Source organism: Lepidochelys kempii, chromosome 4 (genome assembly GCF_965140285.1).
Source record: "Lepidochelys kempii isolate rLepKem1 chromosome 4, rLepKem1.hap1, whole genome shotgun sequence".
Classification (NCBI taxonomy): Eukaryota; Metazoa; Chordata; order Testudines; family Cheloniidae; genus Lepidochelys; species Lepidochelys kempii.
In genome coordinates this window covers 23,727,948-23,754,385 of record NC_136383.1, presented here as the reverse complement: position 1 = coordinate 23,754,385, position 26,438 = coordinate 23,727,948, and the positions used below count along the sequence as shown (strand labels likewise).

At 42.2% G+C, this 26,438-nt stretch overlaps 1 protein-coding gene and 1 pseudogene across 1 annotated transcript in view; one reads left to right on the top strand and one right to left on the bottom strand.

Annotated features, from left to right (window-relative positions):
- BMPR1B (bone morphogenetic protein receptor type 1B) overlaps positions 1 to 25,124 on the bottom strand; it is a 356,230-nt gene extending 331,106 nt beyond the window's left edge. Inside the window, exon 1 of the mRNA XM_073340728.1 lies at positions 25,011 to 25,124. The gene's annotated coding sequence lies outside the window, so the exon portion shown is untranslated. The remainder of the gene's footprint in view (positions 1 to 25,010) is intronic.
- On the top strand, positions 8,418 to 9,001 carry LOC140910964 (peflin pseudogene; annotated as a pseudogene).
- Positions 25,125 to 26,438: the final 1,314 nt, after the last annotated feature.

Below are 26,438 nucleotides of genomic sequence, written 5' to 3'. Positions count from 1 at the left end.
GTAACATGGGCTTCACAAATTGAGTAAGGCGAAAGGGCAGCGAATGATGGTGTGGATAGTAAATAGTCAAATTTTGGGCCTGCCAAACAGGGTTACAATCTTAATTGTTGGTTGGTTGGTGGGACTTTTTTATTTGTTTTTAAATCAAATAAATATAAACAATAACAACTCACTGACAATATAAATGTCTTGCAGTGTGTTGAAGTTGATTAAACGGGGTTCTTAAATGAAGACTTAAAACAACAAAATCAAGATACACTTTCACCTCAGGCATTCTTAAAATCTTTTCCTTTATAGATTTTTTCTCCCAGCAAAGCATGAAACCCCTGCAGAAAGATCATACAGCGAGATAACCTAAACAGCAGTACCCCTTCTAAAGAAGTAATTAAGCACCTTTCAGGGCAATATGGGACCACTCATTCCCGCACCAACATTAAACAACATTTACCAAGTATAGCAGTCAATTTTCCTTTTGATACTCATGCATTACTCCCCTTAGTATCTATATACACTATGCACAGGTTCTTGAAAGAAGAGACTCTGTATTTAGCAGCTGCTAAACAGGGTTTTCTGACTGGGAATTGGCATCTAAATTATATGAGAAGCATTTAAGAAAATCATTGAGCAGCATGGTCATTCAACAAACTCTCTGAGCCTAGAACTCGAAAAGTACTGTACTCAAAGTAATCTGCAAAGTTAAAAGGACGAAGAGTCAACATAAATCTTGTTGTTTTAATAGCAAACAAAGCCATAAAATTGCAATAAAAATCAGCCAATATGAAATTCCAAAGCACTTTACTAAATCTACTACAATAAAAATCCAAACTTCACACCTCTGGTGTCTGAGACAAAGTTCTTGTAAACCTCCTTGTGTCACTGAAGCACTGGCCCACACAAAACAGGAAGGCATCTTCTGCAGAGGAAAGAAATTTAAGCAGAGCTCACAGAGCCATTATTAAGTTTTATGGGAGAAGGGTGAAACATATTCCCACCCTAGAAATATCTGTATACATGATTCCAATATTTAAATATTGGAATGTAGTCAGGAAGTGCATGTGATTTCTTTTGGCAACACCAAATCTCTTTGATATCTCTGGTTACACATTCAAGTTTATTCCAGAGTTACAAACACCATGGCTGATCAATCCTATACAAAGCATCTTTTTTAAGATAGCATCTCACCAAATTCAGGCAAAAGAGCCCTGACCATCCCTGAGCAGTACCAGCTGAACATCCTCATACAGAAAGGCATGAAAAATTGGAGGGAATTCAGAGAATAACCACTAGAGTAATTAAAGGAATGAAGGAACTGATTTAGATTAACAGCTAAATACATACAGTTTGAGTAAAAGATAAGTACTGGTATCAACAACTATCTTCAGGTATCTGCAAGCATCAAGAAAGAGGATTTTTATGGTGTGTATCAGAGTAAACTGTCATGGGGAACAGGAAGGCGCCTCAGGGGAAATAATTCCATGTTCATAGCATCATAGAATATCAGGGTTGGAAGGGACCTCAGGAGGTCATCTAGTCCAACCCCCTGGTCAAAGCAGGACCAACCCCAACTAAATCATCCCAGCCAGGGCTTTGTCAAGCCTGACCTTAAAAACCTCTCAGGAAGGAGATTCTACCACCTCCCTAGGTAACCCATTCCAGTGCTTCACCACCCTCCTAGTGAAAAAGTTTTTCCTAATATCCAACCTAAATCTCCCCCACTGCAACTTGAGACCATTACTCCTTGTTCTGTCATCTGCTACCACTGAGAACAGTCTAGATCCATCCTCTTTGGAACCCCCTTTCACGTAGTTGAAAGCAGCTATCAAATCCCCCTCATTCTTCTCTTCTAGAGACTAAATAATCCCAGTTCCCTCAGCCTCTCCTCATAAATCATGTGCTCCAGCCCCCATATCGTTTTTGTTGCCCTCCGCTGGACTCTTTCCAATTTTTCCACATCCTTCTTGTAGTGTGGGGCCCAACAGTGGACACAGTACTCCAGATCAGGCCTCACCAATGTCAAATAGAGGGGAACGATCATGTCCCTCGATCTGCTGGCAATGCCCCTAATTATACATCCCAAAATGCCATTGGCCTTCTTGGCAACAAGGGCACACTGTTGACTCATATCCAGCTTCTCGTCCACTGTAACCCCTAGGTCCTTTTCTGCAGAACTGCTGCCTTGCCATTCGGTCCCTAATCTGTAGCGGTGCATGGGATTCTTCCGTCCTAAGTGCAGGACTCTGCACCTGTCCTTGTTGAACCGCATGAGATTTCTTTTGGCCCAATCCTCTAATTTGTCTAGGTCCCTCTGTATCCTATCCCTACCCTCCAGCGTATCTACCACTCCTCCCAGTTTAGTGTCATCTGCAAACTTGCTGAGGGTGCAATCCACACCATCCTCCAGATCATTAATATTCTTCAGAAAGCTCAACTTTTTCTCCACAATTACTGTTAGGGTGTCAAGGGGCCTCCTGAAAAGAGGAAGAAAAAATCAGGCCTTCTCATTAACCCAGAGGTTATCTGACATTTCTGTTGAGTACAAACTGGGAAGTTTGCTTCTACCTAAATGGTGAAAAAAGTGAAGAAAGAGGGAAAGCCTGACGACTAATTACCTTTTAGCAAGGCAGGTTGGGAATGGGAGGAATCTAGAGCTCTATTTAATACAGGCTCTTCTGTCTCTCAATCAATGTTAAAAACAAGGGGATGTTTTCCAAACAAAATTAGAGCCAACAGGAAAAACAGGTAGGGGCTTTCCTATCTGAAAAATGCTACTTTTTTTAATGTGAAGATTTAGTGATCAAACTGTAACTGATTCCCACAGCAACTATGGGGGATTGGGCTGTATGTATCTTTGCATCTCTGTTGGTACAACAAACACTTATTCCCTTTCCACCTTCCTTTCTATCATCACCTCTGTGCATCCTGACTTACTGGTGTGGTTGGGTAGAGAGTGGCACAACTAGGAGTAATGCAGATAATGAAAAGTAAATCTAACCTAACTGCCAGTATATTCAGTTCAGTTCTATGGAAGTCACTGCCCAAGACAAATTATGCAAGCCACGTCATTTTAGACCTTTTTAAAAACCATCCCGAACAAGATATTAGGAAATACACAATAGGGGTAATTCTTACAGTATCAGAGAAGCAGATTAGATGATGTACAGCAATATGAGATTATACCATCCACCTTAAGCAGTTTTGATTATTTTGATGTTTATTCATCAACTGGAGACACTGTCTCTCATGAAGAATCTAAATCTTAGTCATCATCTGAGACTGTGAGCATACTTCTGGAAAATTAAGTTCTTCAGAGAACTGGAGCAAGATGCAATGACCTTCTAGCTTGTGAGGTCATAACTTCTTTTGGCAGAGTTCCTTTTGACTGAAAAAAAAATATCAGCTGTTATCTCCATTCAGAGACCTTCTTCCAATTCTCTGGCACAGTTTTTCTAAAACTGTAGTTACATTGAAGGCCTTGTCCTTCTCCTGCTCAACACCAAGGGAGACTTACTATTGACTTCAATGGGAGCAGGTCTTAAATCTGAACAAATAAATTTAAAATCTCCGAAGCTTCTCTAATGTGTCTGCAATGGATAAATGTTGTAACCTAAAAAAGATCCAATGTGTCCTCACAGCAACCTTTGCTCCCCAGGATCCAACCATCTGCCCACTCTTGCTGTACATCCCTTCTGACCACAAGATATAACCTACACCTCTCTGCATCAGTATAGGTGAATCATGGCCAGAGACAACTATGAGGCAAATGAGGAGAGTCTATGGTGGATCATGGGAGAAGTAGCCTAGCATACAGAGCAGGATGGGAGCATGAGACATCTAAACTACAACTCCCACCATGAGCCATCACGGCAGCATTTCCGAATTAAAAAATTTAGGATTTCAGCCAAAAAAAATTGGTAAAGTAGAAAACTGACAAAACAATGTCTCCACCTTCCCCGCCATCCCCTCCAAAATCTCGGGGGAGGGGGAGAGCACATTTTCTGACCAACTTTACTACCAGTGTCCTTAACATTAATTAAAAAAAGAACATGCTAAGCTAAGCTTAAGAAGATCAAAAAAGTGAGAACCCAAATTCTGCTCACATCCACAGACTTCAATGAATTTGCACAGATGTAGCTGACAGCAGAACGAAAAAGACATTTTGGAAGATTTTTCTCCAGAGTCTAGAAAAGATTTAAATTGTGTATGTAGGTTAAATTTCTTTTTCTGTTTATTTCTCACTTGCAAATGAATTTAAAGTTGCCACTGTCGGCTTGTTACATTGTCTTTACTTATATGACAAACACCTTAAATCACTGAAAGTGGAAGAAATTTTAAAGAACAGGTTATTTGTCACTGTCTGTGCTCTTTGTTAATTTTTTTGCATTTCTTCCAGTTTTCATAGTGTCATTTCACTTTTAGGTTCTGAGTGTTGTAATGTTTGGGTTTCAAGGACTACCGTTAAATATTTAAAACAACTGCTTTTAAGTTATGGAACCATTTCTATTTTTCTTAGGCTTTATTCAAGCCAGTTTTTGAAAAACTTAAGTTCTGGGCCATATTTAAGTTGACAGTGTCTCTTTAACGACACAAGCTGACTTGAGCCAACCGTAGCCAAGGACTAAGACATGATACCCTCCCCTGTGCAACTCTGCCAGTGCACCTCAAATCAAACCCATAATATCCCTGCCATTCCGGTCCTGGGACTCTCATACAGACTGTCAGCACAAAATGCTTTCCAAATCTGGGTTCTGTTATACCCATTTTATAGATGAGGAAACTGAGAACAGACAGTTTAGTGGCCTAACTTTTCAAAGATGCTGGGCATCCACAGATTTGGATGGATCTTTGGTACCTTTGAAATCAGGCCGAAGTCAGTGGTAGAGTGAACAGAAGCGGGGAGTCCTGACTCCAGGCCTAAATTCTAAATAGCAGATCACCTGCATCCCATGAGTCACATGATACAGGAAACATTTGTACTTAGATTTATCTTTCAATATAACCCAATAATTTATACCGGCTCATCACGAATACTGAACCAGAAAAGCGCTCAGTGTCCTTGACTGTGTCTACCTTTTGTTCTGAAGTTATCATATGATAAATCCATGCAGCTAGCCCTATTTTATTCCTTGAGGGTTTGATGCATTTGTGTAAGATTACTTGAGACCTCAATACACAAAGCAGGCTGTGGTTACAGGCTTTGTAATTGTCACTCAGCAGCCAAAAAAAGTTAAAAACACAGACAGATGAAGGATATTTCCAGCTCAAGGCAGAATTGAAAAGAACTGTCAATACAGCAATTATGGACATTCCAAATAACTCAGATATACAAACAGTTTTGGTTTCATTTAAAAAAAATACCATCCATTTGCAAGTGTTATGGCACAAACATCAGATAAGAAAATTGATGCATTTAAACTTTGACACCTCTTGAGTTTTCTGATATTGTCAAGCAGTGTTGCTCTCTATTTTAATGGAGTATACTCTAGCAGAGAACAGCACATGTTATGTTTTAGAATTGTTCTTACCAGATCCAACATAAAAACCTTGTTTGCACTGACCAAATGATTTACCTCTATTGCAGTGAGAACGAAGGGCTTGACCCCGATCAAACGCTAAGCATTTCCTTCCAAAATGGTACTGAAGCCAGCCAGTCAAGAGGAACTTTACACAGAAATTTCTAACTGCAGCAACTTTTGGAACAGATGTTTATCAAGTTACAAATCCAAACTGGATGTTGGTTTACACAGTTCAATAAAATGTTAATTATGGTTCTGCAAGAGTGTAAACCGATCATGTCACGCAACTGAACACTTGTTGTTAATGTTAACATCTCCATGGCTTGCACTAGACCTAGGGTTAACCTACCTTCCCAAGACAAAAATGAGGCAAAATAAATGCAAAACCGCCACATTAAAATCTTAAGAAGATGACAAGCAGCAAATCTGCATAAATCAACATTCTACAATCCTTTTTTTGGAGACACACGATGCTTTTCCCCTGGCATTGTGATACAAACATCTTTAATGTAATCCTTACCGGAGGGCAAAAGAGAAGGGAAACGGATAGATAACACCATGTCAGATTTGGAGACATAAGCTCTCTGCCCTTGGGTCAGACATATGGAAGGCAGGTACCTGCGCAAAGGGGTCTGCAATATCAGTATGTTCAGAAATGGCCTTATATCATACTCTTCATCCTGTACCGTGGGTTGGTTATCTGATTGAAAGGGCAATAACCAATACCAGAAAACTGTGTGTGGTCAGAAAGGCTGCAGGGGAAAAATGGATCAAAATCATCAGATTAATTACTTCACACATGCATCTGTGTCCCTGCCCGGCAACATATTCCTCCCACCATCAATACAGTTTTGCGAATGAAGGTAAGGATTTGCCGATCTGATGTGTTCTGCAGGATGCATATAATGTGCTAGTGGTGCCTTGAGTGGTATTAACTTGTGAGAGGAAAAAACATCCTCTCATCTTTAGATATGGGTGGCTTCAAACCTATGACCCTGTAGATCTGGCTCCTCCCATATTTTAACTGTGCTACTCACAATTTGAGGACGCTTGGAAATGTACCAATTGGACTATGATGCTTAGACAAGATTGAGCTATTCTGGGGGGTTTGCCATGTAATCCCACCCACCTTTTCCCTCTGTGGATAGTATTTGATGGTATGGTCTCCCACAGATAATAAGCAGCTACATAATCCATTTAAGCAGTTGCTCAAACGCTGCGTGATAAACTCTAACGTCCATAGAAAAGATGCCACAAATTATCCTGCTTATTGGCTCTGGTAGCTCTTCTCACGTCCTTACATCCCCTCTGAACACATAACTGGATAAATATTTGTTAGAAATAGGGTGCTCTTGCAATTAAATATTTGTTTTCTCTGATCATCAGCTGGTGTAAATTAGCCTAGCTTCACTGATTTCACTGGAGCAATGCTGATCTAACATCAGCTGGGGTAATGACCCCAAAGTTCCTCTTTCAACTTCATGGATTTTATTCTGTCTCCTTGGTATTGTTTTCCCCTCTATATATTATGTAAATCTATATATTATATATGATAGCTTTGTTTCCAGTTGCAAAGGCAGGTAAGCATATCCTTTCCCAGTACTGAATACAAGCTCCATTCCTTGGTGCTTCAAAGCATTAAGACAGGACCCTTGAAGTGAAAGATAAATCTCCTTTCCCAAGTTTTCTTTGGCCTGACTAAACAATATGTTTTCCCTGCACTCCTATCAAATGACTAAATACTTTGGACTTCTAGTGCCTTTCATGCAACAAGCTCAAACTATTTCATACACCTTAATTAAGCCCAGTAGCAGCCAGGCAAAGGAAGTAAGAGAGATTAAATTGCCTCATCTTCAGAGATTCTCAGCACTCATGTTGCTCACTGAAGTACATGGGGGCTGTGGGTTCTCATACCCCCTGGAAAAAGAAGGCGGGGGGGAGGAACCGTTTACCCAGCATAGCAACATCAGTTAGGGGTGTGATTTTTCTGCAACATTTCTCTGCCAACAAAAGTGGAAATGCAATTATACAGCATTGGCTGTTCTAGCTTATTTTGTTTACCAAAGCAGTATAAGCTAGACCAGCAAAAGTACTTTTTTTTTTTGCCAATATACACTAAGAGGCTTTTGCCAGTATTGTTATAATAGCTATACCCATAAAATGTTTAAGTTTATACTAGGTCAGAAAGTCACTAGCAGAGCTAGGAATGGAAACAAGTACTCCTGTGTGCCCTACCTATTATTTGTATTGGGTTTTTCCCCACAAATCCATCCATATACCATATCTTATCACTTCTGGAACATTGCACATTAGTGAGGCCAAGGCAGTAGCAATGATGAAATCCTTTACACAAAACACAAAGCCAAAGGAGGTGAAGGTGTGGAACTCCTTCAAGCCTGCCATGTCCTCGCACTTCAGTCTCTGCAGAATGTTACTTACCCATCCCCTTTCACATACAAAGAAGCACAAAAACATCACTACTCATCTTTAAAAAAAGAAAAGGAGTACTTGTGGCACCTTAGAGACTAACCAATTTATTTGAGCATGAGCTTTCGTGAGCTACAGCTCACTTCATCAGATGCATGCCGTGGAAACTGCAGCAGACTTTATATATACACAGAGAAGTCTGCTGCAGTTTCCACGGCATGCATCTGATGAAGTGAGCTGTAGTTCACGAAAGCTCATGCTCAAATAAATTGGTTAGTCTCTAAGGTGCCACAAGTACTCCTTTTCTTTTTGCGAATACAGACTAACACGGCTGTTACTCTGAAACTACTCATCTTTAGACAACTCTGCAGATTCATTTAAGGTACCATTCTCTACTATCCTTTCTGGCCCCAGTCCTGCAAAACCTTACACAAGAGTTTGATTTTAAAACAGTAACCCCTTGGAGTTTAGAGTGCCATGGCCGGCTACCCGTATGGGCAGGGTTACCCCGGATCAGCAGGGCCAGCCCCAGGTGCCCCGCAGGGCGGTTACTATTCCAGAGGCCAGTATGGAAGTAGGCTGCTTCCTGGTGGTTCCTATGGCGGCCCAACACCTGAAGGCCCCTATGGACCACCATCTGGCGGAGGGGCTTATGGGCATCCCACCCCAGGAGGAGCACCATCTGGAGCTCCTGGGGGACCTTATGCAGGAGGCCCAGCCCCAGGAGGGCCTTATGGGCAGCCATCTACCAGTCCCTATGGTGCCCTCAGCCAGGACCCTATGGAGCTAGGGCTCCTGCTGGTAACATGCCCCCTGGCGTGGACCCAGAGGCCTTTTCTTGGTTCCAGACAGTGGTTGCCAATCGCAGTGGCTACGTCTCCATCAAAGAACTCAAGCAGGCCCTGGTCAACTCCAACTGGTCTGCATTTAATGAGGAGACCTGCCTTATGATGATAAACATGTTCGATAAAACAAAGTTGGGACGGATCGATATCTTTGCGTTCTCGGCCTTGTGGCACTTCATCCAGTTTGGAATGCCCCAGCCCGAATGGATCCTCTAGTTGTAGCACAAAGAGATGATGAAGGGGAAGAACCCACAATAAGTACTTCCAAGGCCCCACTGTCTGACGCTGTGGGGACGTCCCAAGAACACGATGAGGAAGGTTTGGTGCAGGCAGAGAACCCTGTACTGCAAACAGCCATTTTAAACCCAGATGCCCTCGAATTTGTGCCTCAAGGACCCATCATCTTGCCTCCATGTTCAGTGGTGTCACCTGAGCCAATACCCAACAGCCAGCCTAGACGTTCCTCTAGGGAAGGGAAGCCCAGGTGTGTGCTGACGTATGATCGTTTAGGAGAACCCAGTGACCTACAGATCTTTGGGGTGCCACGAGGGGCAAGTTGCCTCATGGGAAACCTGTTCCACCCCTCGGGGTCCTGTGAGATGGATAATGGAAATGCTCTTGACGAATGGGGGCCCTGTGTCTCCTGCTGGGGATCCATAGTGTAGAGTTGCTCACCTTGATGGGGACATCAAGGATTATTTCTTTGGGGGGGGGGGGAGAGTGTAACCCCTTGGGGTTTAGAAAGCATGGCCCCTTTAAATCTTTTTTCCTAGTGGGGAGGGGGAGCAGTGAGAGAAAGGAGGGAAACTTGGGGGTGTAGCTCTGGAGCCCTGGAAGAGAAGGGCTGCAGCCGTGAAGCCCTGGACAAAAAAGTGAAGGAGAGAGAACCTGCCTGAAGCCTGGGAAGGACAGGGTGGCTGATTGGGGACACCCCAGGACAGGAGCCAGGAGGAGCACTGTGCCAGGGAGGAATCGCCCGAGAAGGACAGGCCAGAGCTGGACCCAGTATCACTGCCGCCCAGAGCTGCATGGGGCTGTGAGTACTGGGGCTTGTGACTCTGCGCTAGGAATAAGGAGGGAGGCCGCTAGTTAGTTAAGCGGGGAGGTGGTCGCTCTGTGTGGCTTTGCAGAGAGCAGCAGAAGAGGGCACCAGAGGGGTTTCTTGGGGAAAGTTCACTGGTGCTGAAGACGACCAGGAGAACCCAAGACTCAGCACTGAACTAGAACTTTGCTCAGGACTCCTGAACTCTGTGTGCTGACACATAGTCAGCATCTGCCCTTTCAGACTGTGCTACCATTGGGCCTGTGGGGCCTTGGTTTGGAAGCAACGCTGTTCTACTGCTCCCCCTATACTTCCTCTTGTTGTTTTTCTCCTCTCATCCCTCTGTAAATAAATATCTCCCTTTATTATATCCATTGTACTTTTCCTGGGGGTGTGTGTGTTCACTCTGAGGGATTTGGAACAGATGCCCCTGGGGTAGAGGGGATTTTTCCTTGTGCATTCTTGCGTGCACTGTCTCTTGGCCAGAGCTGCCTGCAGAGCAGACTCCATCTTGGCCAAAAGGGCGCTAAAGTTACACAACCAAGAGTAGCCTCATTGAAATCAATTAAACTATTCACGAACGTGCTTGTATCTACTACCACAAGTAATTTTGTTATTTCATTGAGACAATTCATGGTAGTAAAGTCAAACACGAGTACTGCGTAGTAAGACCAGGCCTTTGTTTGTAAATTCTTCCCTACATTATCTCACTGAGCCAGGCTCCAGACACTGTCAATACAAAGGCTTTCCCCAGAATACTAGAGCTGCTGAGGGAAGAGCCTTTTTTCATCCTTCTATCCATTTGACTTTTTACATCTCACCTCATATCTCATTATTAATTAAGTATCGTTCTATACTATGATCCCCAGTAATGGACCAGTCATTGTACAAACACAGAACAAAAAAATGGCCCATGCCCCAAAGAACTTACAATGTATCTTGACTTAATTCTTCCGCAATAATTAGTGTTATGTCTAAATGTTTTTAAATCCTTTAATATGTTCAAAAATTAAAAAATATCCTTAACACCAGTTTCAGAGTAACAGCCGTGTTAGTCTGTCTTCGCAAAAAGAAAAGGAGTACTTGTGGCACCTTAGAGACTAACCAATTTATTTGAGCATGAGCTTTCGTGAGCTACATATCACTTCATCGGATGCATACCGTGGAAACTGCAGAAGACATTATATACACACAGAGACCATGAAACAATACCTCCTCCCACTGGGCCTCTGTGTGTTTCATGGTCTCTGTGTGTATATAATGTCTTCTGCAGTTTCCACGGTATGCATCCGATGAAGTGAGCTATAGCTCACGAAAGCTCATGCTCAAATAAATTGATTAGTCTCTAAGGTGCCACAAGTACTCCTTTTCTCTTAACACCAGTGTCGTCTGTCAATCATATTATATACAATCTGCTCTCTTGTTCTTAGCTCTGTACAGTTTTGGAGTTTGGCTTGAGAAAACTATAAAAAAGGCCCCAGTCTTACATTCAGGTCTGTACTGGCAGACCCATGCAGAGTTCCACTGACTTCAACAGGGATTGGTGTGGGTGACCCCAGAGGAAAAGATCCAATTGCAGAGTCAAGGCCTACAGTTGTACAAAGCAGTCTATATTAATTTAATCTGCAATAAGAGGAATGGAAATGGCAAAACCAAAAAGGGTTGTATAAACATGTTTGAATGCTACTAGGAGCAAAAATGAGATTGGGGTAAATATTTCAAATAGATGCACCATATCTGAAAGCACATGGGCAGCATGAAAACAGTAGATTAGACAGACGCTTATGGGAAGTCTCCTTTTTTGCATACCCTTCCAAGTCATGCTGCATGAACTGTCAGGGTGTGTTAGAAAATTTGAGGTGGGCACAAAGGATGAAATCCCACCCCCCCTGCAGAGGGTCAGCAAAATGACTGTGCATGATTTAAATGATCAAAATAAGTAACAAACCGTACTGCCAACCTCAAATGTTCAATAATCGTGAATCAGGCCTCAGAAAATCATGAGGTTGGTTTAAATTGCCTGAGATTTAAATAATAGTAATATACATGGGGTTCTTTTTATTTGCCTTCAGGTTTCCAAGCCTTTAAGGCATGCACAGATAACCTTTTCAAGCTTTTCTCCACAACCGTTTTTTTTTTTTTCAACAGAAGTTCTGATTCTCACATACTCACAGACCTCCCAGGGGACCTTAAGAAAAATACTATATTTTACACCACATGGCAACACTTACGTGCTGGTGCGCTACTGCTCAGTGAATTTCACCCCAAATCTGATAGCCCTGACAATACCCTAGTTTGCCTTTAAGAAGAGAACGACTATTCTTTCCTAACAGTATTGAGCAAAATTTAATAAATATTTAAGACCTTCATTCTCTTCCAACATAGATGGTCAAACTGTTGATTTCTGTAGATCCTTTTTTAGGTCAGCAACTTGTTGTCGATGGTGACAATAACCTTGGCAGACTAATAACTGCACATTTCCCATTGCTAACGTGAGTCTGTATTATTCTCTGAAAATTCTTTTAAAGGAATCAAATTAGTTTGCTTCGATTACTTTTCTTTTTAATATAACCTTCATCTTGCTGGAGACAGGAGAAAACAAACTGGAAATTAATGATGGCATTCAAACAACAGTTCAGGAATTTTCTGTCTTCTGCTTACTTGTGGAAGGAGCAGTGGGGAAAAAGACAAATCTCAAGGGTCACAGTGTGAGAAAGACTCAGAGAAAAGTCATAAGCAGATAAGTTAAAATGTATTCCTTTTCTCAGTGATTTTCTTCTAATACACAACATGGATCTGCCTGCTGCTTTGCCTACTGTTTGGATAAGACCCTCTGCCACTGCTGTAAAATATAAATAGTAGGGCTGTCAAGCAATTAAAAAAAATCATCATGCTGTTAATAACAGAATACCATTTATTTAAATATTTTGGATGTTTTCTACATTTTCAAATATGTTGATTTCAATTACAACACAGAATACAAAGTGTACAGTGCTCACTTTATATTTATTACAAATATTTGCACTGTAAAAACAAAAGAAATAGTATTTTAATTCACCTTACACAAGTACTATAATGCAATCCTTTACCATGAAAGTTGAACTTACAAATGTAGAATTGTGTACAAAAAAACCCTGATTTGTTTTTGACTGCAATGTAAAACTGTAGAGCCTACAAGTCCACTCTGTCCTACTTCTTGTTCAGCCAATCGCTAAGAAAAACAAGTTTATTTACATTTGCAGGAGATAATGCTGCCCACTTCTTGTTTACAATGTCACCTGAAAGCGAGAACAGGCATTCACATGGCAATGTTGTGGCCGACATCAAAAGATATTTACATGACAGATGCGCTAAAGATTCACATGTCCCTTCATGCTTCAACCACCATTCCAGAAGACATGCGTCCATGCTGATGATGGGTTCTGCTCGATAACGATCCAAGGCAGTGTGGACCAATGCATGTTCACTTTCATCATATGAGTCAGATGCCACCAGCAGAAGGTTGATTTTCTTTTTTGGTGGTTCAGGTTTTTTAGTTTCTGTATCAGAGTGTTGTTCTTTTAAGACTTCTGAAAGCATGCTCAACACCTTGTTCCTCTCAGATTTTGGAAGGCACGTCAGATTCTTAAACCTTGGGTCGAGTGCTATCGCTATCTTTAGAAATCTCACATTGATACCTTCTTTGCGTTTTGTCAAATTTGCAGTGAAAGTGTTCTTAAAACAAACATGTGCTAGGTCATCATGCTATAACATGAAATATATGCCAGAATGCAGGTAAAACAGAGCAGGAGACGTACAATTCTCCCCCAAGGAGTTCAGTCAGAAATTTAATTAACACTTTTTTTTAAAGGAGCCTTATCAGCATGAAAGCATGTCCTCTGGAATGGTGGCCGAAGCATGAAGGGGCATATGAATCTTACATAAATACCTTGCAATACCGGCTACAAAAGTGCCATGCAAACGCCTGTTCTCACTTTCAGGTGACCTTGTAAATAAGAAGCAGGCAGCATTATCTTCCGTAAATATAAACAAACTTGTTTGTCTTAGCGATTGGCTGAACAAGAAGTCAGACTGAGTGGACTTGTAGGCACTACTGTTTTACATGGTTTTATTTTTGAATGCAGTTATGTAACAAAACAAAAAAATCTTTCGGGGATCCCCAAGCCTCCCTGCTCAGCCCCCACTCCACCCCTTCCCCCAAGGCCCCACCCCCCCACACCTCTTTCAGGCCCCCGCTCACTCCATCCCCCCCCCTTCCCCACCCTCTCACTAAGCTGAGACAGGGGTTTGGGGTGTTGGAAGGGGTGTGGGCTCTGGGAGGGAGTTTGGGTGCAGACTTTGGGCTGGGGTAGGAGTGTGGGCTGTGGGAGGGAGTTTGGGTGCAGGAGGGGGTGCAGACTCTGGGCTGAGGCAGGGGGTTGAGGTGTGGGAAAGGATGAGGGGTGCAGGCTCTGGCTGGGTGGCGCTTACTTTGGGCAGCTCCCGAAAGTGACCGGCACATCTCTCTGGTAGTGGCTCCTAGGCAGGGGGTCAGAGGGTCTCCACACACTGCCCCTGTCTGCGGGCACCGCCCCCACAATTCCCCACAGTTGCAGAGTCGGCGGCACCCCTCCCCCTGGGGGTGCCACAGGGACATGCTGGTTGCTTCCAGGAGTGGTGCGGAGCTAGGGCAGACAGAGAGCTGCCTTAGCCCCGCTGCGCCGCTGGACTTTTAGCGCCTAAAATCTCCCAGTTTGGCTTTAGTAGCCTCCGGGAGATAGAGAGAGGGGGAGGAGTTCATCAGCGAGGCTCACAGACCCCTGAAGTACCCACTGGGGCCCCCAGGGTCCGCGGAGCCCAGTTGGAGAAATGCTGCTATACAGAATAACTGTCAATGTGCACACTATGCATAACAATTCATTGGATTTAGGCATCACTCTTCACCCAACGATCTCAAAATGCTTTAGAAAAGGTGTATCTCAAATCTTTAGATCCCAATCTTGTGTCAACCCACTGAAGCGATTGAGACGGCACACGTGCTTAAGGGCTGTGCAGGGAGCCCCCATTCAGAATTGGCCCCTAAAGGCCTGCCTCTAGACAAAGCGAATCAAGTGAGGTTTGTATGTGCTTAATGAGATTCCTCCAGGCTGCAAATGCCTGCACAAAAGACAGTTATAATAGAAGATAAATGTCTTTTTTGGAAAATCTTATACATTCAACCTTGGTAACCAATACAGATAATTAACCTAATCTCAATTATAATATCCTGCCTTCAAAATACATCTTGCATAGAAGCAAGATTAATTATGTTTGTCCTGTCCAAATCTTTCTCGTGTGCATACACACACAGTCTATGAGCACCATACGCTTTGAACCGATTTAGCTAGGGAAGATGTAGCTTATAAAAATGTTTATACTCTCTGTCTGGAAAAGATGGATGCGCATGCCTGTGCGTGAGGAAGAGAGATCTTCTCTTCGTGGGGAAAAGAGGAGTCTTGAATGCAAACCTTTGCAGGCACATAAAGGAAGAATTGATTTTTAAATATCTGATTACAAATAATTTTATTTGTGTGCTTTAAAAGTTATGTAACTACCAACAGGCATGTCTTTCTTTGTCTACCTTTCTCATACTAACTACAGAACTGGGCTTCTAATGTAGGTAAAGGGAAGCACAATTTAGCCCAAATTCTGTTTGTAAGCTGGGGTCTTAAACCTTTACAAGAAAAGAAATGCTTTATAGTTAAGCTTAAGAACTGCCACATAAAGCAAAACATTTAAATGGATACTTTTATTCTGCAAAATCCTCTACAATTGAAACAAAATTACTCTACCTATATATATATATATATATATATATATATATATATATATATATATATATATATATATAATATTCATCAGCAGCAATTTTTAACAGTACAATCTGCCTATTCCATTGATCAAATGGGATGTCCATCAAGTGATTAACAACCCTCTTGTGTGTGTATGGGGGTGGGGGGGATGTGAGAAAAACCTGGATTTGTGCTGGAAATGGCCCACCTTAATTATGCACATTGTAGGGAGAATGGTCACTTTGGATGAGCTATTACCAGCAGGATAGTGAGTTTGTGTGTGTGGTTTTTGGGAGGGGGGTGAAGGGGTGAGATAACCTGGATTTGTGCAGGAAATGGCCCAACTTTATTATCATGCACATTGTGTAAAGAGTTGTCACTTTGGATGGGCTATCACCAGCAGAAGAGTGAATTTGTGGGGGGGGGGGGGGGTGGAGGGTGAGAAAACCTGGATTTGTGCTGGAAATGGCCCACCTGAGATGATCACTTTAGATAAGCTATTACCAGCTGGACAGTGGGGTGGGAGGAGGTATTTTTTCATATTCTCTGTGTATATATAAAGTCTGCTGCAGTTTCCACGGCATGCATCCGATGAAGTGAGCTGTAGCTCACGAAAGCTCATGCTCAAATAAATTGGTTAGTCTCTAAGGTGCCACAAGTACTCCTTTTCTTTTTGCGAATACAGACTAACACGGCTGTTACTCTGAAACCTCTTGACCACTGATAGTGTCTCCTATATAGTTTTTCAAACATTTCCATCTGCAGCATTTGAACAATTTGGGCCCAATCCTCTGCCACATTTGTGTAAGAGTAATAGAAGGTAAAGCAGACAAAGGAAGTTACTGGCATATTGAAAATGGGATATCCATCAAAACAGCTATTTACAGTAGGCAAATTAATTACAACAGTTGGGACCAGTTAGTCCTCTCTCCTTGTGATCTTTAATTGATCTGGAGTCTCTTAATCTGGAAAGGGGGAAATTAAATTAATCCCAATTAAAGCCCTAATCCTGCAAATATATACATACATGAAGCTGTGCACATGCAAAAGTGCTGGTCGCTTCAGGGAATAAAAGGGCTTTTAAAAGGGCTCTTTTCTAATGTGGCTGCTTTTACATATATATGTTATTAGGCTCACCTTTTTGACTTGGCTTTTACATTTGAAATATTCTAGGTCACCTAGAACACAAAATTTTGTGTTTTTGTTTTTTTTAGAAAAGTGGCAAGAATACATGAATTTATAATCCAGTTCATAGAAAAAATTAAAATATATTTTAATATTTATAAGGATTTAACTCAATATCTTTGAAATATGAGCCAAACACTTTATTCATTGAAATACACATCCTCTGGTTTTATGTTGTGAAATTTAGAATATTATTTCATCACTGATAAGTCCCCATATACTGTATTTCCACTTAAGCAAAACATCGTGCTGATTTTAAATTTTTATTAAAATAATAACTTTAAGGGCAATGAAGTTCAAAGTTCAATTCATATAAGGAGTTATGAATTTGTAAAGCCATACAAGAGTTAATTTATTATTAAAGAAGCTGCCTTACTGTGCATTTTGTTTTGACACATGAGAGAGAATGTACCTAAGTTTTATTTATACATTTTTCCATAAACAGGGCACCTATTACAATGATTTTCTCTGTATGACACTAGGTTGATGCAAAAATACAAAATGTCAAATACTAACTACATAGCACTCATGCATAGGACTGAAAAAATTAATCAAAACAATAATGAAGATTATCAAAGAGAACCATGATTTTCCTATATTTTAGTTGTCATTGCTTCAAAAAGAGGGCCTATATTAAAATATGGCACTCCAAGAACTAGATATGGAAGGAAAATTATAAATAAATTGGTTCAATATATGAGGACATGACAAAAAGGAAAGAAGTACTCCTTTTCTATTCAAGCTTTCATCTGCAAGGTCACCATTCTGCAGGGAAATCATCAACTGAGCTGGCATTTCTAAGTGATGCTTGGATACAACTTTAAACAAAACAAAACCTGGTAACTTAGATATAAAAATAAAATACCATCTAATTCATATGTAGCATATCATAGCGACTCCCTGCTAGTCACTGTTTCATACAATACAGAGACAAGTTTTCACTACTGTTAGCACTTAACTATTTCATGGCTGTTAGAAGTTAACCGGATGTGTTCTGCTGCTGTCTATGTACCTATTACTTGTCACTGTAATACCATGGACCTCTTGGTAACCACAAAATTATCAGCTACAGTCAGGTCTGGCTGCACAAATATTTTCAGCAGTGCCGATGTAAGTGGCAAAGAAAACTTCTTGATTGTCAGACTTTTGACTTTTAAACTCAACAAATTTGATCTGGAGTCTTAGAGAAAGAATAATATGGAACCTCAAGCTGTCATTTTTACCAGCACTTTAGCCACAATTTCCTGCTCATTTTACTCATGGGAGAAGTGTCATTGACTTGAGTGGGACTATCATGTGAGAAAGGAGAACAGGATTTGAACCTTTCAAGCTGTTTCATAATGGAGGTAAAAAATCCCAAGTAAACTGAATACAGAATTCCACTTCTCTTTGCATGACTGTTTCAGAATAACAAGGTGTAAACTCAGCAAGGGAGAAGGCCATCTTCATGATCTCAGTTGCGAAAATCTTCATTTAAAACAAAACAAAAAAGGTTTAGACTAAGCAAAAGTTCCCAGGAAACAATCCTGCTGGGATTTCCTGTGGGCCTGATTCTGATCTCAATTTTTAAACTGGGGGTGTACCTCCATTTAATTTCAATTGAGTTACAATTCAATTTACACTGTGGACATAAGATCAAAATTGTGCCACCTGACACTATTCATCAAGAGATGTAATAACATCACGGTAAGCACGAAACAATCTTGAGTAGTTTATCTTGTCATCTGAGCCCCCCGAGATGCTGAGAAGTACCAAGGAGAAACTGCTCTGGAAAAATTAAAATAATGAACTACACGTTTAAAAGCTCGACATTTAACACCCACGACAGACATCTGCAAGGTGATAATGTTACCCCAAATTTAGGTGTGTATGATGCTCTGTAATCTGACAACCTCCTTATCCCTTTCCTTACAAAAAAGACAATCAATAATTCCTTTGCAAAGGGATTCGGATATTCCGCTGGATGAAATGGTGCAATTTCTCCACACAGCCCAGTGGGTGACAGGAGATACATCGTGTCTGATAATGCCCAAAAGAAAGAGATCAGACACCCTGCATTCATCACCAGTGCAGAAGCAACTGGTAAGAATTAAAGCCTTTGCTAGAGAAGCAAAAGCTACAGTTTTACTTGCAGAGGAAATGCAGACAGGATACAGGATGATCTATCTGTACTCATTATTAATTATCACGTTTATTATGGTAGTGCCTAAGGGCTGGCCAAGAATGGGGTGCCATTGTGCTAGGTGCTTTACTAACACAGAGTAATAGACACTTCTACTCCAAAGAGCTTACAATCTAAATAGAAAAGGGGTGGGCAAAGGAGAACCCACAAGAAAAGGGAACAATATGATATTAGCAAATGTCATTGGGTATTTAGTTAGGAGAGGATAAGTGAGATGGAAAGAAAAGTGAAGGGGACACTGAAGAGAAAGGGAAAGCAGGGGAAAAGTGGCAGGGGTGGAATATATGTCTGCATCCAGCACTGCATAGTCTGAAGAGCCAAAAATCAGCATGCTAAATAACAAAGATATTATTCTATTTGTTGTTCCTCTTTAGGAACCAGTACAATCTTGAATCTGACTATTTATGTATTAATGTTTTGGGAGGTTCAAATTCACTGAAAAATTAATGATGAGTACACAAACACTTGCACATTTTTAGAGCTAAAGGCAGAATCAAAAGACAGAGTTACTATTTACCTGTTACAAAGGGGGAATAAATTGTTGGACGAGTGGAAGAAAATATTGGAGTCCAAGCTAAAAGCATCAGTGAGATTAATCCAGTGTGGTAGAAGAATGTGCAGAACAATATAAAAGTCTACATACTAGAACTACTTACAGAAAAGAAAAGATCACTTACACAAAAATTAAAAGTGGCTTGAGCAGATCATAAGGAATAACTAACAATTCCACATGAAGCCACTATTTCTTGACAACTACATTAAATGCTGAAGTTTTAGAGAGAGGAAATGCAGCTCAGCATTTGAACACATGGAAGAGCAGGAGTAAACATACACCAAGGTTTTATTATATTTTCAAAAATATTTTGGTTACTTTAACAGTGTTTTCTTATTAAAAAACCTAGAGCCCACCTTACATTAGCTACGGTATGCAAGTCTCTTTCCTCTCACATGCATCAGAAGAATTGGGATGGTAGATATAAAGATATATTTAGATATAAAGTGCTGTATTATTTATAAGGGAGATTTGAAAGCTCACCGGGAATTGGGCACCAAACTCCCCTTTGTGCCTTTGAAACTCTTACCCTCTATCTGTTGTTATATTTCTCTTCTTTAAGCCACACTGGGATACAGATTCTTGAATGAAGACTAGGTGCTTCTTGTCAGGGCTAAGCATGCTTTGGAACTTGTACCAGGACAGAAACCAGTTTTCATATGAATGGACTAGAACTGATAGCTGTATGAAGAGTTTTCCAGTCACCTCCTTCAGAGTTTTGCCCATCAAGGCCAAATATTTATATTATGTCAGACAATGCAACAACAGTAGTTTATCGATACAAAAAAGGAGCTACTATATGATGACTCCATGTGTTTTGGGTCTAGTTTTAAGAAGCGTTGTCATTTAGATCAGAATCACTCATTTCTATCAGCAGTTCATATTGTGGCCAAAGATAACTCCATGGCAGATACACAAAGCTACAGGCAGAGGAATGTTCCTGGACATGTGGTAAAACGAGTTTTTTTACATTTGCTGCCAGGTACGAAATATAGCCCAAATCCTGTGAATGCTTAGTCATGTAACCTTCCTCAGTTGAGTAGTTTCTCTGAGCTCAAGGAAACTACTCACAGGTACAAAGTTACTAACCTGTGTAAATCTCTGCAGGGTTAGGCCCTGTGTTTAGCCTCAGGTATTTGAATCCTGACTATGAAGAGAAATGCATTGCCCCTAAACTGAGGGAAGCAACATTATACAAACACTACATCTTTCTTTCATTTCCCCCCATTTCAGATAATATCACTTCAAAAGGTCCGTCCCTCCCCGCCGCTCTCCTGCTGGTAATAGCTCACCTTAAGTGATCACTCTGGTTACAGTGTGTATGGTAACACCCATTGTTTCATGTTCTCTATGTATATAAATCTCCCCACTGTATTTTCCACTGAATGCATCCGATGAAGTGAGCTGTAGCTCATGAAAGCTTATACTCAAATAAATTGATTAGTCTCTAAGGTGCCACAAGTACTCCTTTTCTTTTTGCGAATACAGACTAACACAGCTGCTACTCTGAAACCTATCTAAATTTTCTAACTCCTTAAGTGGAATAATTATAGCAGCGTCTTATCCAAGTGGACTAGTGCAATATTCTGCCCTTAGAGCTGCCTGATTATTGAGAGAGAATACCTTTCAGAAGTTTAATTGAGGTCTTCAGAAGCATCCAAGGATTAATTAAATTTGAAATCAGGTACTGCAAAATGGTTTTTATTACTATTTGTATCGTAGCAGTGGTTAGAGATGCCATCCCCATTGTACTAGGTACTGTGTAGACACACAATAAAAAGAAAATCCCAGCCCCAAAGAGCTTAAAATCTAAGAGATATATATCTATTTTAGGAAGTCCTGAGTCATTAGTTCTGTTAGAAATAGAAAAGATTGTAAACATGTGAGAAATAAGATTACTTTTTTCATATTAGTAGGAACTCACATATCCCACCTGAAAAAGTGCTTTCTTCTAACTCTCACCATTTCCACACACCTGCCGATCGATGCGATCACTTACATATTGTACTTTGTGTTTTCTAGGAAATAATGCATAGAAAACAAATCCAGAAACAAACAGGCTAGAAAGCTCTGGCTTTGTGAACTGTTCTTGGTGAATCTGTCACTTAATGTTACCACCCAGTAACATTTCTCTTGCAAGAAAATTTCAAGACCTGAGGGCTCAATCAGGAAAAATAATGAGCATTCTGGCCTTCACCCAGCAAAGGACTTAAGCACATGCTGAACTTTAACCCACTAACTCCAATTGGACGACTCACACGCTTGAAGTTCAGCCTGTTGTTCAGTGCTTTGCTGGCTCAGGGTTACAGCCTCAACACACTACAGGATGGAGCCATAGTCCATAGCTGTTCCACACAAAGCAATCGTCTTACACACAAAGTGGGGGTCTGCATTTGGTGGAAGTACCTACAAAAATCAGACTTGGAAACCCTGATTCTCCTCTCCCATAGGTGAGAATCAGGAGTAGCTCACCTGAAGTCAATGGAATTACGAAGACATGGGAAGAAGGTCAAGCCCCATAATTTATTATTCTGTATTCCCTCTTTTAAAATAATTGCAAGGTCTTTTTAATAACACAGCATTTAAATATGGTGACCCATATAACTTAACTTCACCGCATAATCTAACACTGAATATACTGCATTCTAACGATTAAAAAAAAAAGCTCTGGGTGAAACTCACTCGTGTGCAGAGGAACTATGCACCAGACCTGAAGTGGAACACAAGTGCTGCAGAGACCTCTTGCTGGCCCTCTGCATGGCGTGAATTTTGCCTTTTATTACCAATAATGTAATCAGCACTAAGTCAAATTTGGAAGTATAACACCTCTGTGCATTCCTTGACTTTTCCACAAGCCATCTCTAGTTTAGTGTCATTTTAATTTTTGAAAAAAATATATATTTAAAAGTTGTTCAATATAATTATTTGTCAGAAAATAACGCTGGGTATAGCAGGTATGTATTTGTTCTGAATGTACATTTTAACTGTTTACTTTTTCCCTGTAGCAAGTGAAACTCTCTCATCGGGCTCTTCAGTCAGCTAGCAATGAGTTGGGTAAGCGCTGTTTTCAAAACAGAACTTCAGAAAATTGAGCACTATAAGTCAGTATTTTATGTGGAGCAAAACTTATTTATAAACAACGAGTGAAGCATTCTTGAGAGTGTGAGAGAGAAAGAATTACTTTTGTTTCATCAATTTACAGCATTCTCCATTATCTTCCACAATAAAACAAGTTTTATCTTGACAGACATTTTGATTTAAAAGCACATTTCAGTGTCATTAAAAATGCACCAACAGCTTTCGACACAGGAGTAATGAGATCATACCAAACTGTAACATGTGACCAAAAGGAAAGGATCCAGTGGCTTACTAAACAGCCCCTCAAATTAGACAAATAACATGCTGTCTCAAATTTTCTTGCATTAAGTTAAATTTAAAACTAAAAAAAAAAAAGAGCCCTACTTGCATGATTATAAACTATGTTTGAAGTCATGGTAAATTAAACGTATTGTATAATTTTAAATATGCTTTACATGCAAAACATCACTACAATAATGGCAAACTTACAGAATAGATGGCAGTTGTTTTGCATGATTTTACAATGATTTACCAAATGACATTAAAGCACTTGAAGCCAAAATGCCATATTCTCAGCAAACATCTCTACAGCAAATGTTTCTAAAGGGATTAGAAGAACGCTGTCATGTACAATTGCAAATCTTTGAATATTCTTTTTACAGTTAGAACACAGTTATATGACCACTAAAAATGTTAAAGGAGGCTTTACACCTATACTTTGGCTTATGGTTACTCAAAGGTCACTAGATGAGACTTCCACCGCTTTTTCCAACCAATGAACAGGATTAAAAATGTCACCAATGTAGCTGCAAAATTAGGAAATTGGATATATATTTGGTGAGTATAGATGTAGGAATCCCATTAATATCCAGCTGCTGATTTACAATTTCAGTGGTATTTCCACATAAATTGCCTAAATTAACTTCAACTTTTTTTAGCCAATATCCTGTCCTTTAACAGCCCCCTTTGCATTGTTGAGTACAATTACCTCTCTTCAGCTGATGCTTCTTTGCTAACATTACAGATGTTTTTGCAATTGTAATATGTTTATTTTTAGGTGTTTTTGGATAGTTTAAAGACTTTTCTCTCTGTGTTCCTTCACAGGCACCTTTGAGTGCACAGTGAGTCATTCGTTCTCCACCTTAATAATAATAATGTCTCTCCAAGAGCAGTTCAGCTTATGGTGTTAAAGGGGAAGCTCTCCCCGCGAAATCCCTAGGAGCTGCCAAAAATCATTATCACTGATCTGATTTAGTCAGATAGGCAGCTCAAGGCAGGTTGGAAAACATAGACTATGCTCCAGTACGAATTGAAAACACTGTACCAAGTTCTTCTGATCAAAACAGGTAGGGGGCGGGCTGGAATAAGACGCACAGGTGCAATTAATTTCTGCAGTCTTTAAGGTCCATTCTGTGGCATGGTTTAAGTGCAATCATGAAGCTATCAATACAATCAACTTAATAGTGATATGATAAAAAGATTAGAGTGGCGGGGGGAGGGGGGAAAGCGGCATAACAACCTATCTCCACCCCTTGCCAACCCAGCCCCTTGGCAGGGGACGCCAAGTACCAAATAATAACCTAGCAGCTGATCTGATCTCAGGAACACGGAGATATCAACCGAAACCCCTTTACACTTTTGCCCGCAACATTTCCACATGCAAGCCACACTTAGCAGCTACTTAAACACCCCCCCCAAACCGCCAACATTTCCCAACCCTGGGTACCAACAGGTGGGCTCCTAAATCCGTTTGCGGGGGGCCCCACGCTAGCAGTGGTCTGGTTTGCAGCGCGACCGAGCACCGTCAGCTCCCAGGGCAATGAAAGCGGGGCGGCCCAGCAGCACCTGGGAGAAACAGGGCGCTTCTCTCTGGGGTGCCAGTAGGAGCCTAGGGTGGAAAACTTAGTTCAGAGTCAGAACCCCCCTCCCCCTCCCCACACACACAGAAAAGCCCCAACACAGGCAATCACCAAGGGCGGGGCGGGGGGCCCCCCCAGGCTCAGTCCCCTGGTCCCGCTGCTGCAGCCGCTCGCTCGCTCGCTGCCTCCCCTCCCCTCCCCGCCCCAGCCCCGACTGCCAGGAGCCGCCGCCGCCTTGCCCGAGCGGCAGGGCGCCTCCGCCTCCAGCCAGGTCCCGGCTGCAGCATCCCAGCGCCGCTTCGCCTCGGGGCCGGTTGCCAGGGCACAGGTACCGCACGCAAACCCCAGCCGGCTCGGGAGCAAGCGGCCCGCCCCCGCCCCGGAGCGCAGCCACCCACCCTCTTGCGGGGGGGGGGGCTTTTGCATTTCCGCCCCCCCCGCCACCCACCCACCTCTGCCTCTGCCGCTGCCGGAGCTCGCTGGCCCCAGAACGCGGCCCGCGGGGAGCTCCCTTACCGGCTGCCAGGCCGCCCCCGCCGCTGGGTCCGCGGGCCCCGGGACGGAGAGCAGGCGCCGCTCTCTGCCGCCGCGGCGCCTCCGCGCCACAAAGTTGGGTCCGCTGCTGGTGGTGGTGTTTCTCCCCGCCAGGTTCTCTCAGGCGCTGCAGTTTTATTTGTTTTGGTTTTTTCCCTTCTCCGCGCTTGCCCTCACCAGCTCCCACTAGTGATTGCACAGCCCGATAGCAAAGCGGGACTCGGCGGCCACCCTGCCAGCAGCCAGCGGCGCTGCTGCTGCCCGAGGGGAGAGTCCGTGCTTGATGGCTGCACCCATGAGCCTGCTCATCTGCCTCTCGCGCTGAGGGGTTTTGAAAGTAACTTCTCTGCAGTGAAAACTACTGTCGCTCCGTATGGGAAGGGTGGCCGTGTTAGGCTGTAGCCACAAACACCAGGAGTCCGGTGACACCTTAAAGACTAACAGATTTATTTGGGCATAAGCTTCCCTGGGTGGGGGAAAAAAAAAACAAAACACTTCTTCAGATGGAGGCACGGTCACTGGAGCACTGACTACCCACCCACCCTGCCACGCCCTGGTAAAAAATCACTAGCCCAATAGCACACCGCCGCATCCCACAGCTTATTCCCAAACGGCTGCCAATGCCGCTGACAAGGCTAAGAGATTTGAGAGAAGTGGAGCAATTTACAGTCTGGAGCGGATGAGCAACCACACTGTTGATGGTAAAATGGACAACGTGGGGTTATAACTGGGTAAAAAGAAATAATGTTTATAGCAACATGGGAATTTTCCGCAAATCGTAACCTATTCTGCCTCCTACCTGCTGTGTTCCCTTACTAGCACTTGCAGCCTGGTAGCACCCAGAGGCCAGAACCCCAGTGTCAGGGCTGCACAGAAGTTTGGGGGGGTCTGAGGCAAAAGCTGACACTTAGCCCCCTCCCCCACCCTTCCAAAAAAATTATTTAGGAGATAATAGAATTGAGGAAAAGGGGTGGGGATGGTTAGTAGGAAAGGGCCCCAGCCTGTGGGGTTCTGCTGTCACTGTGCGGATTGCAGGGGCTCTGCTTGGGGCCACAGAACTGTTCCCAGACCTACTTCTCCCTGATCCCCAACCCCTCTTTTACCTACAGGCTCTTGGCCTAGTGGGTTGCCTTGGGTTCACCACAACAATGCCAGTGACAGCAACCGTGGGATCTGGGCCTGGTGAAGCAGGGTGTATGCCAAAAACTGGGTGGCATTTTGACTCCATGTGCCAGGTCACAATACCAATCACTAAAATTTGCCCTCCTCCTTCATTTTGAGGGCCCTCTCAAACAGGAGTTTGGAGCAAACTAACCCCTTTCTTCCCGCACTACGCAGCCCTGCCCATCATGCTAGGCACTGTACAGACAAAAAAATGGTCCCTGCCCCCAGAGCTTAGAATCTAAGTAA